A 16,317-nucleotide genomic window follows, 5' to 3' on the forward strand; every position below is an offset into this window, starting at 1 on the left:
GGAAGGAGGGAAAGAAAGACTGTTGCTAACCACCAACAAACAAGTGGTAGGGCGTGAGAAGAATGATTATGAAAACTGTGTTTAGGATTGTGGAAGTATGAGTACTAGACACCCTTGGCGATTCAAGCAGAAAATAAAACAAGCTCTTCACCCCATTATTACATCACAGCATCACGAGAGGCCTAGGCCACTGGAGAAATACTACATTATTTAATGCTCTTGAAACCGTGAAAGCAATTTTAACCATTGGAAATATTGATTTTGCAACCCATTGAAGAAAATGCACGTCGTCTGTGCAGCCATCTTCCAGTTGATGCTGCTTCCTGCTGCGATGCTTATTTAATGAACTAAGCCAGACGAGCCACAGTTCTCAGCCCTGCCGGCCAAGATCGGTACATGAGAATGTTGTATCCGTGTGTTAATGGAGACATGGAATGCAGGAGTTGGTTTAACAGGTGTTTACTGGACAAAGTCTGGAGGTGAACTAACAGATACAAGACACTATACAGGCTTATATAGCCCGAGTGGCCACTACCGGCATTACATTACACAGGGGCTCTTAAAGGCACATACACCACAATTCCTCCCATTTCAGACAACCAGTACATAACATTTTAAGTAATTGTTATTAACATGTGTACAAGAACAATAATCTAAACATTTGCTGCAGTTAATCAATTATAAGTCAGTCTCTCTGGAGGCTTCCTGACTCAGTCCGGATAACGCCTCGGTGGTGTAGTAGTTTTCGGTGGTGTAGTAGGTTCTTTTGGCAAGGTCGATTCGGCTTGAATGCCAGTGTCGTGTTCATCTGGTTCCAGTATCACCGGATCGGAGGTAGATACAATGGCTATCTCTGCTTCATCATTAGGTGTATAGAGTTGTGGTGTAGGTTGTCCCTTTTCGGATGACTCCATGATCTGGTCAGCATGGCGCCTTATTATGCTTTCTCCAATGTCCACGGTATACATCAGTGATCCTAGTCGTGTGCAAATATTTCCAGGCTGCCATTTCTCGGTACGGTAGTCCCGGGCCAAAACGTGTTGACCTATCTGGAAGGTTCTAGTTGGCCTTTCATTCATGCCTTGAAATTGCCGGTTCTCTACGTCCCTTCTGATGTTTGGCTTGATCAAATCCAGCCGGCATCTTAGTCTACTATTGAAAAACATCATGGCGGGAGTTTGGCTTGTAACCATACGTGTTGCATTCCTGTCGGAAAACAAGAAGTTATCTACCTTATGCTGTAGATTAATGCCTTCATTACCCATAGCCTTTATGGCCTTCTTGAAGGTCTGGACAAACCTTTCAGCCAATCCATTGGTGGCGGGATGGTATGGGGCGGATGTATAGTGCTTAACCCCATTGCTTTTTAAGAACTTTCTGAATTCTTCGGACACAAATTGTGGTCCATTATCAGAACAGGTCTGTTCAGGCAGCCCATTCCTGGCAAATATGGTTCTTAATACTGTGATGGTTTTTTCCGTGGTGGGGGAGGACATCTTTATTACCTCCAGCCACTTGGAGTGTGCGTCAACCGCGATTAAGAACATTGAGTCCATAAATGGACCAGCAAAGTCGATGTGTACCCTTTGCCATGGAGTTGAGGACCACGCCCATGGATGTAGAGGGGCTTGTGGTGGGGCGTTTTGGACCTGCTGGCATCCTAGACAGCCCTTGGTCATTGTCTCCATCGAAACCTGGCCACCACACAAACGCTCTGGCTAGGTTCTTCATTTTCACTCCACACAGATGCCCCTCGTGAAGCTCCTTTAGCACTTTATCCTGGAGTTTGGGTGGAATCACCACTCTGGATCCACACATCAAGGTTCCTCGGCACACTGACAGCTGTTCCCTTGTTTGTGAGAATGCTGGCAACAGTCGTTCGCCATGTGCTGGCCATCCCTTTACCGTTAAATCGTAGACTCGTGAGAGAGTCGGTTCATTTCTCGTTTCCTTTTCAATGGCAGAATTTGTTACTGGTAGACAATCTACTATGGTAGAGTGGAACATTTCCACTGGGTCCACTGTAGGTGCTTCTTCTACCATTGGCAACGGTAGATGCGAGAAACCATCTGCATTTCAATGCTGTTTTGATCCTTTGTATTCTATGTCATATCGGTGTACCCCTAGGAAAAGGGACCACCTCTGTTGCCTTTGTGCCGTCAAAATGGGAACGCCCTTTTTAGGGTTGAATATGGAGACGAGGGGTTGATGGTCAGTCAAAAAGGTAACTTTTTGTCCTTGTAGGTAATGGTTGAATTTCTTCACTCCCCATACCAGGCTGAGTGCTTCCCTGTCGATCTGGGCATAGTTACGCTCAGCTGAGTTCAATGAGCGTGATGCAAAAGCTATCGGCCGCTCTGAGCCATCAGGGAATCTATGCGATAATACCACTCCTACGCCGTAAGGGGATGCATCGCACGCCAGTCTGATTAGCAGTGATGGGTTTTAATGAGCCAGAACTTCCTTGGACGTGATCAATCCTTTACATTTAGGAAGGCACGTTTACAGTCCTCGTTCCATTCCCAAATTACTCCCGTTTGTAGCAGTTCATTAAGAGGGTGCAGAACAGTTGACAAGTTCGGTAATAATTTATGATAGTAATTTATCAATCCCAGGAACGACCTTAATTGTGAGACATTTTCAGGAGCTGGGGCTTTTATGACCGCTTCAATTTTTTCAGGTGACTTATGCAACCCTTCTTCGTTAATTATGTGGCCACAATATATTTGTTTCTGGAAAAATTCGCACTTCGGGCGGTTTGCTCGTAGGCCCCGTTCTCTCAGCCGAGTGAGCACGTGCTCCAAATTGGCAAGGTTCTCGTTGTCGTTTTCTCCTGTTAGAAGAATGTCGTCTAGGTAGCATTGGGTCCCAGGATTCCCTTGCAGGACTTGTTCCATAGCTCTTTGCCAGATAGCTGAAGCTGATGCTACTCCGAAAACCAGTCGATTGTAGTGCTCCAGGCCTTTGTGTGTGTTTATTGTGAGATACTTTTTGAGGCCTCCTCAACCTCCATCTGCAGATATGCCTGTGCCAAGTCAATTTTTGTGAAACGTTTCCCTCCGGATAGTGAGGTGAAAATATCTTCTATCCTCGGTAGAGGTTACTTTCCCGTGTGAAGGATCGGGTTTACAGTCACCTTGAAGTCCCCACAGATGCGAATTTTTCTTTGTTCTTCAGATTTATCATTATTCAAAGTTTTCTTCATGACCGGGATGATGGGTGTTGCCCACTCGCTCTAATCTATCTTGGATAACACGCCTGTCCTTTCCAAATTCTCCAGCTCTGCCTCGACTGCTGGCCGAATTGCGTATGGCACCGGCCTTGCTTTAAAAAACTTGGGAATTGCCGCATCTTCCACCTTTATTGAGGCGGTGACGCCTTTCAAGGTTCCTAGTTCCTGTTGGAACACTTCTTTGGCGTTGGCCAAGTTGTCTTTCAATCGTTCAGGTATGATGTCATCATCATTTTTTTTCTTACTGGTCACCGTCAGTGCCTGAATGGAGTGCCAGTCTAAACGTATCTTTCTGATCCACTCACGTCCCAACAGCGGTGGACCACCATTTTGCAGAACGTATAAATGCAACTTCTGTATTTCCTTGCCGTTGTATACAACAGGCACCCTTATTTTCCCTCTGGGGTATACTTTCTGCCCCATATATGTTTTTAAGATAATGGATGTGTCTTTCAAGGGTATATGCGAAAACAGTCGCTCGTAATCCTGTCGACTTATGACGGTCAGAGCTGATCCTGTATCTAGCTCCATTTAAACTGGGGACCCAGCTATCGTGAGGGTAACCCAAATGGTCTGGTAATCTTCTTTGGTAATTGCATTATTTAATTTGAGACAGCTTAGTCTCTTGTTTTCGGAGTCGCTATCGCTCTTCTGGTCTTCGGAGCTACTGTCCATCATCATTTGTACCTTTTTGTACTTTTCTTCATTGATTTTTTTTTTGTCAGTGGATTTTTTGTTTCCAGATCGGCATACACGTGCAATGTGTCCCATCTTTCCACATTGCATGCATGCTCTGTCCTTGAACCAGCAGTCCCTCTGGTCATGGGTGGATCTGCCGCACCGATAACATCTCTCGAAACCCTGTGTCATTTCATGGGTGCCGAAATCCTGTGGCTTTTGCTGTATCTCTGCAGCTCATCTCGCTGCTGCTTCGTATGATACAGCCATACTGAAAGCCTTGTCCAGTGTTAAATCTTTCTCAGAAAGTAGCCTTTTCTGTGTTCCTTCACTTCGGAGACCGCAGACGAATTTGTCTAGAAGAGAATCTGCCAGTCCTGCTCCGAATTGGCAGTGCTTTGATAGCTTCCTTAATTCGGTGAGGTAATCAGCATTACTTTCATTCTTGTGCTGATTCCTCCTGAAGAATTTGAACCATTCCGCTATCAGCAGCAGTGTTGGGTTTAAGTGTTCCTACAGGGTATCAACAATTTCCTTAAAATTCTTGTCCATCGGTTTGGCTGGAGTGATTAAGTTTTGTAACAGCCCATATTCCTTTGTGCCCATTAGATTTAGGAGTATCGATGCCTTTTTATCATCCTCTATTTCGTTTGCTGTGCAATATATCTCCACTCTTTCCACATATGTGGTCCAATCCTCTACATCACTATCGAAAATAATAATCTTGCCAGTCTTAGGCATCCTGAAAAAATATGGCGCCTCCCGCGCTTTCCTTTCTTCCTTGCTGAGAAAAGAAAAATGGCACCTCCCACGCTTTCCCGCCGCAGTTGCTGCTGACAACGCTGTTCTCCGCGGTTTTTATTTATACAAATATTTTTTATAGTCGGAGACTTGTTCCCGCCGGACTCTCTGGGACTTTCCCCTCCCTCTGCATGGTCCGAACGCCGACCTGCTTTGCAGAGCTGGCCTTCTCCCGAGTGCTCCACCCTTCGTCTCTGTTTGCCTGCGCCTTGACTGCTTGGCCCCGCTGTAGAGCCAGCCGATCGAGCCGCAGCCCGCCACGCAGGAAGGATTATTGCAGTACCTGCCACCAGCCCGGCTCGCTGGTGATACCACAGTTTTTTCTTTTTTTTCCTTTTATTCTTCTTCCTTCGTCTGAGGAATCGATCTCCTTGAGGTGCTGCCGAATTGCAGGTAAGTCCGTTTCCAATTCGTCACCACTGTTGTATCTGTGTGTTAATGGAGACACGGAATGCAAGAGTTGGTTTACAGGTGTTTACTGGACAAACACTGGAGGTGAACTAACAGATACAAGACACTATACAGGCTTATATAGCCCGAGTGGCCACTACCGGCATTACAGTACACAGGGGCACTTAAAGGCAAATACACCACAGAGAACATAAGAAATAGGAGCAGAATTTGGCCATTCGGCCCTCGAGCCTGCTCCACCATTCATTAAGATCACGGCTGATCCTCTGCCTCAACTGAAGCTTCCAGACCTAGCCCCATATACCTTGATACCCGTAATGTCCAAATCCATCTCAGTTAGGAATGTACTCAATGATTAAACAGCCACTGCCCTCTGCAGTAGAGAATTCCAAATATACACAACCCTTAGAATGAAGAAATTTCTCATTATCTCTATCCAAAATGGCCGGCCCCTTATTCTGAAACATTGAATGCTAGCTCTGGGCTCCAGAGCCAGGGCAAAAAGGCTCTCATTATCCGCCCAGTCAAGCCCTGAAAGAATTTATATGTTCTTCCTTCGTACAATCTGCTGATTTCATTTCACCACAGAAAACAATGTTTAACTGGATGGACATGCAGCAGGAAAAACAATGCAGCCAAAGATTTATTCTCCAACCACATTCCCTGAGGCACGCGGCCATACAAAGGGACAAAAGCAGCACACAAGAGAAAAGGCGATTTGAATCCCGTTGGTAGTGTCGAATTTCCTCAATTTGACCGAACGCCATATGAAGCAACAATTTGAATCAGATATTGCATTTAATTTCAGTCGCAAAATGTTAAGCGATCACACACTGCAAACCGTACGCAAAAAGAAAATCACAACGCCCGTGCGAGGCACTAAACCGCATTCAAATACAGCAACCAAATCAGTTAGCGTCAAAGATTTTGGTATTAGAAATTCATACCTCTAACATTTGGCTGAAAACAAGAGATTGCAGGGGCTGCTCGCTTCTCGGCCGCGGCGCTAGCGACAGCAACAAGTCATCCGGTCACAGCTGAGTCCTCCAACGTACTGGAACTGCATGTGACAGAGCAGTTCAATCCTCAGGCCCTGATTGGACACATTCAATGGGGGTGTTCTCGCGCCGCTCTATGTGATTGGTTGGTTGTTGTCATGTGATCAGGGTGCAGAGCGATGCAAGGAAGCTGCAGTTCTCTGGCAATTGTAATAGTTGCAAGCTTTCCATTCTAATCCATGTATGTGCAAACCTGAGGAAAGTGTAGAAAAGGGTTTTCAGAATGGATTATCCACTGTGGCCGATTTTCCTGCTGGATTTTAATGCAAGAACGCTGCACTTGGAGTATTGGTATAAGGGATGTAGAATATCCATGCTGCCTGGCAGAAGACTGATCGATGAAGCGATTGTTCCCATTGGAAACAGGAAGGCAGCAGCAGTATGCTCACCACTGTTCATTTCACGGAATCAAAGACTCCATTTTTAAACAATAGATGAGTTTGCAAAAATTAAAAGTTACTCACGTCTTTGGGTGGGCTCGAACCACCAACCTTTCAGTTAACAGCCGAACGCGCTGGCCCATTGCGCCACAGAGACAGAGACGAAAATGTTTGCAATTGTAATTATTCCACATGAACACATGTGATTATGTGCCAGAGTGTTCACAGCAGAGGCACCGATTTCGAAGCAAATGAGAAGCTGCGTGGGTCCAAACCACTGTCAGGGTAGTCGTGGCCGAGTGGTTAAGGCGATGGACTAGAAATCCATTGGGGTTTCCCCGCGCAGGTTCGAATCCTGCCGACAACGGCACCGAGGACGTCGTCCCAAATGATCGCTTTTTACTTAATTTGAACTGCTGCCTTTCGGTTCCTCTGCCGAGATTCAAAGCTGCAATCACAGAAATCACAGAAACCCCACAGTGCAGATAGAGGCCATTTCGGCCCACCGAGCCTGCACCGACACACATCCCACCCGATCCCCGTAACCCCTACACCAACACATATCCCACCCTACCCCGTAACCCCACGTATTTAATCCCCCTAACACTAAGGGTCAATTTATCATAGCCAATCATCCTAACCCGCACATCTTTGGACTGTGGGAGGAAACCGGAGCACCCGGAGGAAACCCACGCAAACACAGGGAGAATGTGCAAACTCCACACAGACAGTCACCTGAGGCCGGATTCGAACCCGGGTCCCTGGCGCTGTGAGGCAACAGTGCTAACCACTATGCCACCGTGCAGAAAGTATAACAAGCACTTCACCCCATTATGACATTACGAGAGGCCTAAGCCAAAGGAGAATACTACGTTATTTAACGCTCTTGGAACCGTCAAAGCAATTTTAACCGTCGAAAATATTTTATTTTGCAACCCATTGAAGAAAATGCACGTCTTCCGCGCAGCCATCTTCCAGTTGATGCTGCTTCCTACTGCGATGCTTATTTAATGAACTAAGGCAGATGAGCCACAGTTCTCAACACCGCCGGCCTAAATCGCTACATTAGATCATAAGAAATAGGAGCAGGATTTGGCCATGCGGCCCTCGATCATGCTCCGCCATTCAATAAGATCATGGCTGATCCTCTACCTCAACTGAAAGTTACCGACCTTGCCCCATATACCTTGATTTCCGTAATGTCCATATCCATCTCAGTTAGAAACTGAACCACCACAGCCCTCTGCGTTAGAAAACTCCAAAGATACACAACCCTTACAATGAAGCAATTTCTCCTCATCTCAATCTTAAATGGCCGGCCCCTTATTCTGAAACTTTGACCCCTAGTTCGGGCTCCACAGCCAGGGTAAACAACCTCTCAGAATCCGCCCAGTCAAGCCATGAAAGAATTTATATGTTCTTCCTTCGTAGCGTCTGCTGAATTCATTTCACCACAGAAAACTATGTTTAGCTGGAAGGACAACCAGCAGGAAAAACAATGCAGCCAAAGATTTATTCTCCAACCACATTCCCTGAGGCACGCGGCCATACAAAGGGACAAAAGCAGCACACAAGAGAAAAGGCGATTTGAATCCCGTTCGTAGTGTCGAATTTCCTCAATTTGACCGAACGCCATATGAAGCAACAATTTGAATCAGATATTGCATTTAATTTCAGTCGCAAAATGTTAAGCGATCACACACTGCAAACCGCACGCAAAAAGAAAATCACAAGGCCCGTGCGAGGCACTAAACCGCATTCAAATACAGCAACCAAATCAGTTAGCGTCAAAGATTTTGTCAGTAGAAATTCATACCTCTAGCATTTGGCTGAAAACAAGAGATTGCAGGGGCTGCTTGCTTCTCGGCCGCGGCGCTAGCGACAGCAACAAGTCATCCGGTCACAGCTGAGTCCTCCAACTTACTGGAACTGCATGTGACAGAGCAGTTCAATCCTCAGGCCCTGATTGGACACATTCAATGGGGGTGTTCTCGCGCCGCTCTATGTGATTGGTTGGTTGTTGTCATGTGATCAGGGTGCAGGGCGATGCAAGGAAGCTGCAGTTCTCTGGCAATTGTAATAGTTGCAAGCTTTCCATTCTAATCCATGTATGTGTAAACCTGAGGAAAGTGTAGAAAAGGGTTTTCAGAATGGATTATCCACTGTGGCCGATTTTCCTGCTGGATTTTAATGCAAGAACGCTGCACTTGGAGTATTGGTATAAGGGATGTAGAATATCCATGCTGCCTGGCAGAAGACTGATCGATGAAGCGATTGTTCCCATTGGAAACAGGAAGGCAGCAGCAGTATGCTCACCACTGTTCATTTCACGGAATCAAAGACTCCATTTTTAAACAATAGATGAGTTTGCAAAAACTAAAAGTTACTCACGTTTCTGGGTGGGCTCGAGCCACCAACCTTTCAGTTAACAGCTGAACGCGCTGGCCCATTGCGCCACAGAGACAGACACGAAAATGTTTGCAATTGGAATTATTCCACATGAACCCATGTGATTATGTGCCAGAGTGTTCACAGCAGAGGCACCGATTTCGAAGCAAATGAGAAGCTGCGTGGGTCCAAACCACTGTCAGGGTAGTCGTGGCCGAGTGGTTAAGGCGATGGACTAGAAATCCATTGGGGTTTCCCCGCGCAGGTTCGAATCCTGCCGACTACGGCACCGAGGACGTCGTCCCAAATGATCGCTTTTTACTTAATTTGAACTGCTGCCTTTCGGTTCCTCTGCCGAGATTCAAAGCTGCAATCAAACAAAGTTTCAAGCAGAAAGTATAACAAGCACTTCACCCCATTATGACATTACGAGAGGCCTAAGCCAAAGGAGAATACTACGTTATTTAACGCTCTTGAAACTGTCAAAGCAATTTTAACCGTCGAAAATATTTTATCTTGCAACCCATTGAAGAAAATGCACATCTTCCGCGCAGCCATCTTCCAGTTGATGCTGCTTCCTACTGCGATGCTTATTTAATGATCTAAGGCAGACGAGCCACAGTTCTCAACACCGCCGGCCTAAATCGCTACATTAGATCATAAGAAATAGGAGCAGGATTTGGCCATGCGGCCCTCGATCATGCTCCGCCATTCAATAAGATCATGGCTGATCCTCTACCTCAACTGAAAGTTACCGACCTTGCCCCATATACCTTGATTTCCGTAATGTAAATATCCATCTCAGTTAGGAATGTACTCAATGACTGAACCACCACAGCCCTCTGCGTTAGAAAACTCCAAAGATACACAACCCTTACAATGAAGCAATTTCTCCTCATCTCAATCTTAAATGGCCGGCCCCTTATTCTGAAACTTTGACCCCTAGTTCGGGCTCCACAGCCAGGGTAAACAACCTCTCAGAATCCGCCCAGTCAAGCCATGAAAGAATTTATATGTTCTTCCTTCGTAGCGTCTGCTGAATTCATTTCACCACAGAAAACTATGTTTAGCTGGATGGACAACCAGCAGGAAAAACAATGCAGCCAAAGATTTATTCTCCAACCACATTCTCTGAGGCACGCGGCCATACAAAGGGACAAAAGCAGCACACAAGAGAAAAGGCGATTTGAATCCCGTTCGTAGTGTCGAATTTCCTCAATTTGACCGAACGCCATATGAAGCAACAATTTGAATCAGATATTGCATTTAATTTCAGTCGCAAAATGTTAAGCGATCACACACTGCAAACCGCACGCAAAAAGAAAATCACAAGGCCCGTGCGAGGCACTAAACCGCATTCAAATACAGCAACCAAATCAGTTAGCGTCAAAGATTTTGTCATTAGAAATTCATACCTCTAGCATTTGGCTGAAAACAAGAGATTGCAGGGGCTGCTCGCTTCTCGGCCGCGGCGCTAGCGACAGCAACAAGTCATCCGGTCACAGCTGAGTCCTCCAACTTACTGGAACTGCATGTGACAGAGCAGTTCAATCCTCAGGCCCTGATTGGACACATTCAATGGGGGTGTTCTCGCGCCGCTCTATGTGATTGGTTGGTTGTTGTCATGTGATCAGGGTGCAGGGCGATGCAAGGAAGCTGCAGTTCTCTGGCAATTGTAATAGTTGCAAGCTTTCCATTCTAATCCATGTATGTGTAAACCTGAGGAAAGTGTAGAAAAGGGTTTTCAGAATGGATTATCCACTGTGGCCGATTTTCCTGCTGGATTTTAATGCAAGAACGCTGCACTTGGAGTATTGGTATAAGGGATGTAGAATATCCATGCTGCCTGGCAGAAGACTGATCGATGAAGCGATTGTTCCCATTGGAAACAGGAAGGCAGCAGCAGTATGCTCACCACTGTTCATTTCACGGAATCAAAGACTCCATTTTTAAACAATAGATGAGTTTGCAAAAATTAAATGTTACTCACGTCTCTGGGTGGGCTCGAACCACCAACCTTTCAGTTAACAGCCGAACGCGCTGGCCCATTGCGCCACAGAGACAGACACGAAAATGTTTGCAATTGGAATTATTCCACATGAACCCATGTGATTATGTGCCAGAGTGTTCACAGCAGAGGCACCGATTTCGAAGCAAATGAGAAGCTGCGTGGGTCCAAACCACTGTCAGGGTAGTCGTGGCCGAGTGGTTAAGGCGATGGACTAGAAATCCATTGGGGTTTCCGCGCGCAGGTTCGAATCCTGCCGACAACGGCACCGAGGACGTCGTCCCAAATGATTGCTTTTTACTTAATTTGAACTGCTGCCTTTCGGTTCCTCTGCCGAGATTCAAAGCTGCAATCAAACAAAGTTTCAAGCAGAAAGTATAACAAGCACTTCACCCCATTATGACATTACGAGAGGCCTAAGCCAAAGGAGAATACTACGTTATTTAACGCTCTTGGAACCGTCAAAGCAATTTTAACCGTCGAAAATATTTTATTTTGCAACCCATTGAAGAAAATGCACGTCTTCCGCGCAGCCATCTTCCAGTTGATGCTGCTTCCTACTGCGATGCTTATTTAATGAACTAAGGCAGACGAGCCACAGTTCTCAACACCGCCGGCCTAAATCGCTACATTAGATCATAAGAAATAGGAGCAGGATTTGGCCATGCGGCCCTCGATCATGCTCCGCCATTCAATAAGATCATGGCTGATCCTCTACCTCAACTGAAAGTTACCGACCTTGCCCCATATACCTTGATTTCCGTAATGTCCATATCCATCTCAGTTAGAAACTGAACCACCACAGCCCTCTGCGTTAGAAAACTCCAAAGATACACAACCCTTACAAGGAAGCAATTTCTCCTCATCTCAATCTTAAATGGCCGGCCCCTTATTCTGAAACTTTGACCCCTAGTTCGGGCTCCACAGCCAGGGTAAACAACCTCTCAGAATCCGCCCAGTCAAGCCATGAAAGAATTTATATGTTCTTCCTTCGTAGCGTCTGCTGAATTCATTTCACCACAGAAAACTATGTTTAGCTGGATGGACAACCAGCAGGAAAAACAATGCAGCCAAAGATTTATTCTCCAACCACATTCCCTGAGGCACGCGGCCATACAAAGGGACAAAAGCAGCACACAAGAGAAAAGGCGATTTGAATCCCGTTCGTAGTGTCGAATTTCCTCAATTTGACCGAACGCCATATGAAGCAACAATTTGAATCAGATATTGCATTTAATTTCAGTCGCAAAATGTTAAGCGATCACACACTGCAAACCGCACGCAAAAAGAAAATCACAAGGCCCGTGCGAGGCACTAAACCGCATTCAAATACAGCAACCAAATCAGTTAGCGTCAAAGATTTTGTCATTAGAAATTCATACCTCTAGCATTTGGCTGAAAACAAGAGATTGCAGGGGCTGCTCGCTTCTCGGCCGCGGCGCTAGCGACAGCAACAAGTCATCCGGTCACAGCTGAGTCCTCCAACTTACTGGAACTGCATGTGACAGAGCAGTTCAATCCTCAGGCCCTGATTGGACACATTCAATGGGGGTGTTCTCGCGCCGCTCTATGTGATTGGTTGGTTGTTGTCATGTGATCAGGGTGCAGGGCGATGCAAGGAAGCTGCAGTTCTCTGGCAATTGTAATAGTTGCAAGCTTTCCATTCTAATCCATGTATGTGTAAACCTGAGGAAAGTGTAGAAAAGGGTTTTCAGAATGGATTATCCACTGTGGCCGATTTTCCTGCTGGATTTTAATGCAAGAACGCTGCACTTGGAGTATTGGTATAAGGGATGTAGAATATCCATGCTGCCTGGCAGAAGACTGATCGATGAAGCGATTGTTCCCATTGGAAACAGGAAGGCAGCAGCAGTATGCTCACCACTGTTCATTTCACGGAATCAAAGACTCCATTTTTAAACAATAGATGAGTTTGCAAAAACTAAAAGTTACTCACGTCTCTGGGTGGGCTCGAGCCACCAACCTTTGTAGTTAACAGCCGAACGCGCTGGCCCATTGCGCCACAGAGACAGACACGAAAATGTTTGCAATTGGAATTATTCCACATGAACCCATGTGATTATGTGCCAGAGTGTTCACAGCAGAGGCACCGATTTCGAAGCAAATGAGAAGCTGCGTGGGTCCAAACCACTGTCAGGGTAGTCGTGGCCGAGTGGTTAAGGCGATGGACTAGAAATCCATTGGGGTTTCCCCGCGCAGGTTCGAATCCTGCCGACTACGGCACCGAGGACGTCGTCCTAAATGATCGCTTTTTACTTAATTTGAACTGCTGCCTTTCGGTTCCTCTGCCGAGATTCAAAGCTGCAATCAAACAAAGTTTCAAGCAGAAAGTATAACAAGCACTTCACCCCATTATGACATTACGAGAGGCCTAAGCCAAAGGAGAATACTACGTTATTTAACGCTCTTGAAATCGTCAAAGCAATTTTAACCGTCGAAAATATTTTATCTTGCAACCCATTGAAGAAAATGCACGTCTTCCGCGCAGCCATCTTCCAGTTGATGCTGCTTCCTACTGCGATGCTTATTTAATGAACTAAGGCAGACGAGCCACAGTTCTCAACACCGCCGGCCTAAATCGCTACATTAGATCATAAGAAATAGGAGCAGGATTTGGCCATGCGGCCCTCGATCATGCTCCGCCATTCAATAAGATCATGGCTGATCCTCTACCTCAACTGAAAGTTACCGACCTTGCCCCATATACCTTGATTTCCGTAATGTACATATCCATCTCAGTTAGGAATGTACTCAACGACTGAACCACCACAGCCCTCTGCGTTAGAAAACTCCAAAGATACACAACCCTTACAATGAAGCAATTTCTCCTCATCTCAATCTTAAATGGCCGGCCCCTTATTCTGAAACTTTGACCCCTAGTTCGGGCTCCACAGCCAGGGTAAACAACCTCTCAGAATCCGCCCAGTCAAGCCATGAAAGAATTTATATGTTCTTCCTTCGTAGCGTCTGCTGAATTCATTTCACCACAGAAAACTATGTTTAGCTGGATGGACAACCAGCAGGAAAAACAATGCAGCCAAAGATTTATTCTCCAACCACATTCCCTGAGGCACGCGGCCATACAAAGGGACAAAAGCAGCACACAAGAGAAAAGGCGATTTGAATCCCGTTCGTAGTGTCGAATTTCCTCAATTTGACCGAACGCCATATGAAGCAACAATTTGAATCAGATATTGCATTTAATTTCAGTCGCAAAATGTTAAGCGATCACACACTGCAAACCGCACGTAAAAAGAAAATCACAAGGCCCGTGCGAGGCACTAAACCGCATTCAAATACAGCAACCAAATCAGTTAGCGTCAAAGATTTTGTCATTAGAAATTCATACCTCTAGCATTTGGCTGAAAACAAGAGATTGCAGGGGCTGCTCGCTTCTCGGCCGCGGCGCTAGCGACAGCAACAAGTCATCCGGTCACAGCTGAGTCCTCCAACTCACTGGAACTGCATGTGACAGAGCAGTTCAATCCTCAGGCCCTGATTGGACACATTCAATGGGGGTGTTCTCGCGCCGCTCTATATGATTGGTTGGTTGTTGTCATGTGATCAGGGTGCAGGGCGATGCAAGGAAGATGCAGTTCTTTGGCAATTGCAATAGTTGCAAGCTTTCCATTCTAATCCATGTATGTGTAAACCTGAGGAAAGTGTAGAAAAGGGTTTTCAGAATGGATTATCCACTGTGGCCGATTTTCCTGCTGGATTTTAATGCAAGAACGCTGCACTTGGAGTATTGGTATAAGGGATGTAGAATATCCATGCTGCCTGGCAGAAGACTGATCGATGAAGCGATTGTTCCCATTGGAAACAGGAAGGCAGCAGCAGTATGCTCACCATTGTTCATTTCACGGAATCAAAGACTCCATTTTTAAACAATAGATGAGTTTGCAAAAATTAAAAGTTACTCACGTCTCTGGGTGGGCTCGAACCACCAACCTTTCAGTTAACAGCCGAACGCGCTGGCCCATTGCACCACAGAGACAGACACGAAAATGTTTGCAATTGGAATTATTCCACATGAACCCATGTGATTATGTGCCAGAGTGTTCACAGCAGAGGCACCGATTTCGAAGCAAATGAGAAGCTGCGTGGGTCCAAAGCACTGTCAGGGTAGTCGTGGCCGAGTGGTTAAGGCGATGGACTAGAAATCCATTGGGGTTTCCCCGCGCAGGTTCGAATCCTGCCGACTACGGCACCGAGGAAGTCATCCCAAATGATCGGTTTTTACTTAATTTGAACTGCTGCCTTTCGGTTCCTCTGCCGAGATTCAAAGCTACAATCAAACAAAGTTTCAAGCAGAAAGAAAACAAGCACTTCACCCCATTATGACATTACGAGAGGCCTAAGCCAAAGGAGAATACTACGTTATTTAACGCTCTTTAAACCGTCAAAGCAATTTTAACCGTCGAAAATATTTTATTTTGCAACCCATTGAAGAAAATGCACGTCTTCCGCGCAGCCATCTTCCAGTTGATGCTGCTTCCTACTGCGATGCTTATTTAATGAACTAAGGCAGACGAGCCACAGTTCTCAACACCGCCGGCCTAAATCGCTACATTAGATCATAAGAAATAGGAGCAGGATTTGGCCATGCGGTCCTCGATCATGCTCCGCCATTCAATAAGATCATGGCTGATCCTCTACCTCAACTGAAAGTTACCGACCTAGCCCCATATACCTTGATTTCCGTAATGTACATATCCATCTCAGTTAGGAATGTACTCAACGACTGAACCACCACAGCCCTCTGCGTTAGAAAACTCCAAAGATACACAACCCTTACAATGAAGCAATTTCTCCTCATCTCAATCTTAAATGGCCGGCCCCTTATTCTGAAACTTTGACCCCTAGTTCGGGCTCCACAGCCAGGGTAAACAACCTCTCAGAATCCGCCCAGTCAAGCCATGAAAGAATTTATATGTTCTTCCTTCGTAGCGTCTGCTGAATTCATTTCACCACAGAAAACTATGTTTAGCTGGATGGACAACCAGCAGGAAAAACAATGCAGCCAAAGATTTATTCTCCAACCACATTCCCTGAGGCACGCGGCCATACAAAGGGACAAAAGCAGCACACAAGAGAAAAGGCGATTTGAATCCCGTGCGTAGTGTCGAATTTCCTCAATTTGACCGAACGCCATATGAAGCAACAATTTGAATCAGATATTGCATTTAATTTCAGTCGCAAAATGTTAAGCGATCACACACTGCAAACCGCACGCAAAAAGAAAATCACAAGGCCCGTGCGAGGCACTAAACCGCATTCAAATACAGCAACCAAATCAGTTAGCGTCAAAGATTTTGTCATTAGAAATTCATACCTCTA

General features: G+C 45.8%; 7 non-coding genes across 7 annotated transcripts; 4 read left to right on the top strand and 3 right to left on the bottom strand.

The window, feature by feature from the left end:
• Positions 1-6,643: 6,643 nt before the first annotated feature.
• trnan-guu (transfer RNA asparagine (anticodon GUU)) lies at positions 6,644-6,717 on the bottom strand. The gene has a single exon. It is a non-coding gene; the product is annotated as a tRNA-Asn (tRNA).
• Positions 6,718-6,845: 128 nt separating this feature from the next.
• Positions 6,846-6,927, top strand: trnas-aga (transfer RNA serine (anticodon AGA)). Its single transcript has one exon. It is a non-coding gene; the product is annotated as a tRNA-Ser (tRNA).
• A 2,225-nt stretch (positions 6,928-9,152) lies between these two features.
• trnas-aga (transfer RNA serine (anticodon AGA)) lies at positions 9,153-9,234 on the top strand. The gene has a single exon. It is a non-coding gene; the product is annotated as a tRNA-Ser (tRNA).
• Positions 9,235-10,937: 1,703 nt separating this feature from the next.
• Positions 10,938-11,011, bottom strand: trnan-guu (transfer RNA asparagine (anticodon GUU)). The gene has a single exon. It is a non-coding gene; the product is annotated as a tRNA-Asn (tRNA).
• A 2,104-nt stretch (positions 11,012-13,115) lies between these two features.
• On the top strand, positions 13,116-13,197 carry trnas-aga (transfer RNA serine (anticodon AGA)). Its single transcript has one exon. It is a non-coding gene; the product is annotated as a tRNA-Ser (tRNA).
• Positions 13,198-14,900: 1,703 nt separating this feature from the next.
• On the bottom strand, positions 14,901-14,974 carry trnan-guu (transfer RNA asparagine (anticodon GUU)). The gene has a single exon. It is a non-coding gene; the product is annotated as a tRNA-Asn (tRNA).
• A 128-nt stretch (positions 14,975-15,102) lies between these two features.
• Positions 15,103-15,184, top strand: trnas-aga (transfer RNA serine (anticodon AGA)). The gene has a single exon. It is a non-coding gene; the product is annotated as a tRNA-Ser (tRNA).
• The last annotated feature ends 1,133 nt before the right edge of the window (positions 15,185-16,317 follow it).

The sequence above is a fragment of the Somniosus microcephalus genome, unplaced genomic scaffold (genome assembly GCF_052327205.1).
Source record: "Somniosus microcephalus isolate GS21.2 unplaced genomic scaffold, FLI_Smic_1.0 unresolved_chr9, whole genome shotgun sequence".
In the NCBI taxonomy this organism is placed as follows: domain Eukaryota; kingdom Metazoa; phylum Chordata; class Chondrichthyes; order Squaliformes; family Somniosidae; genus Somniosus; species Somniosus microcephalus.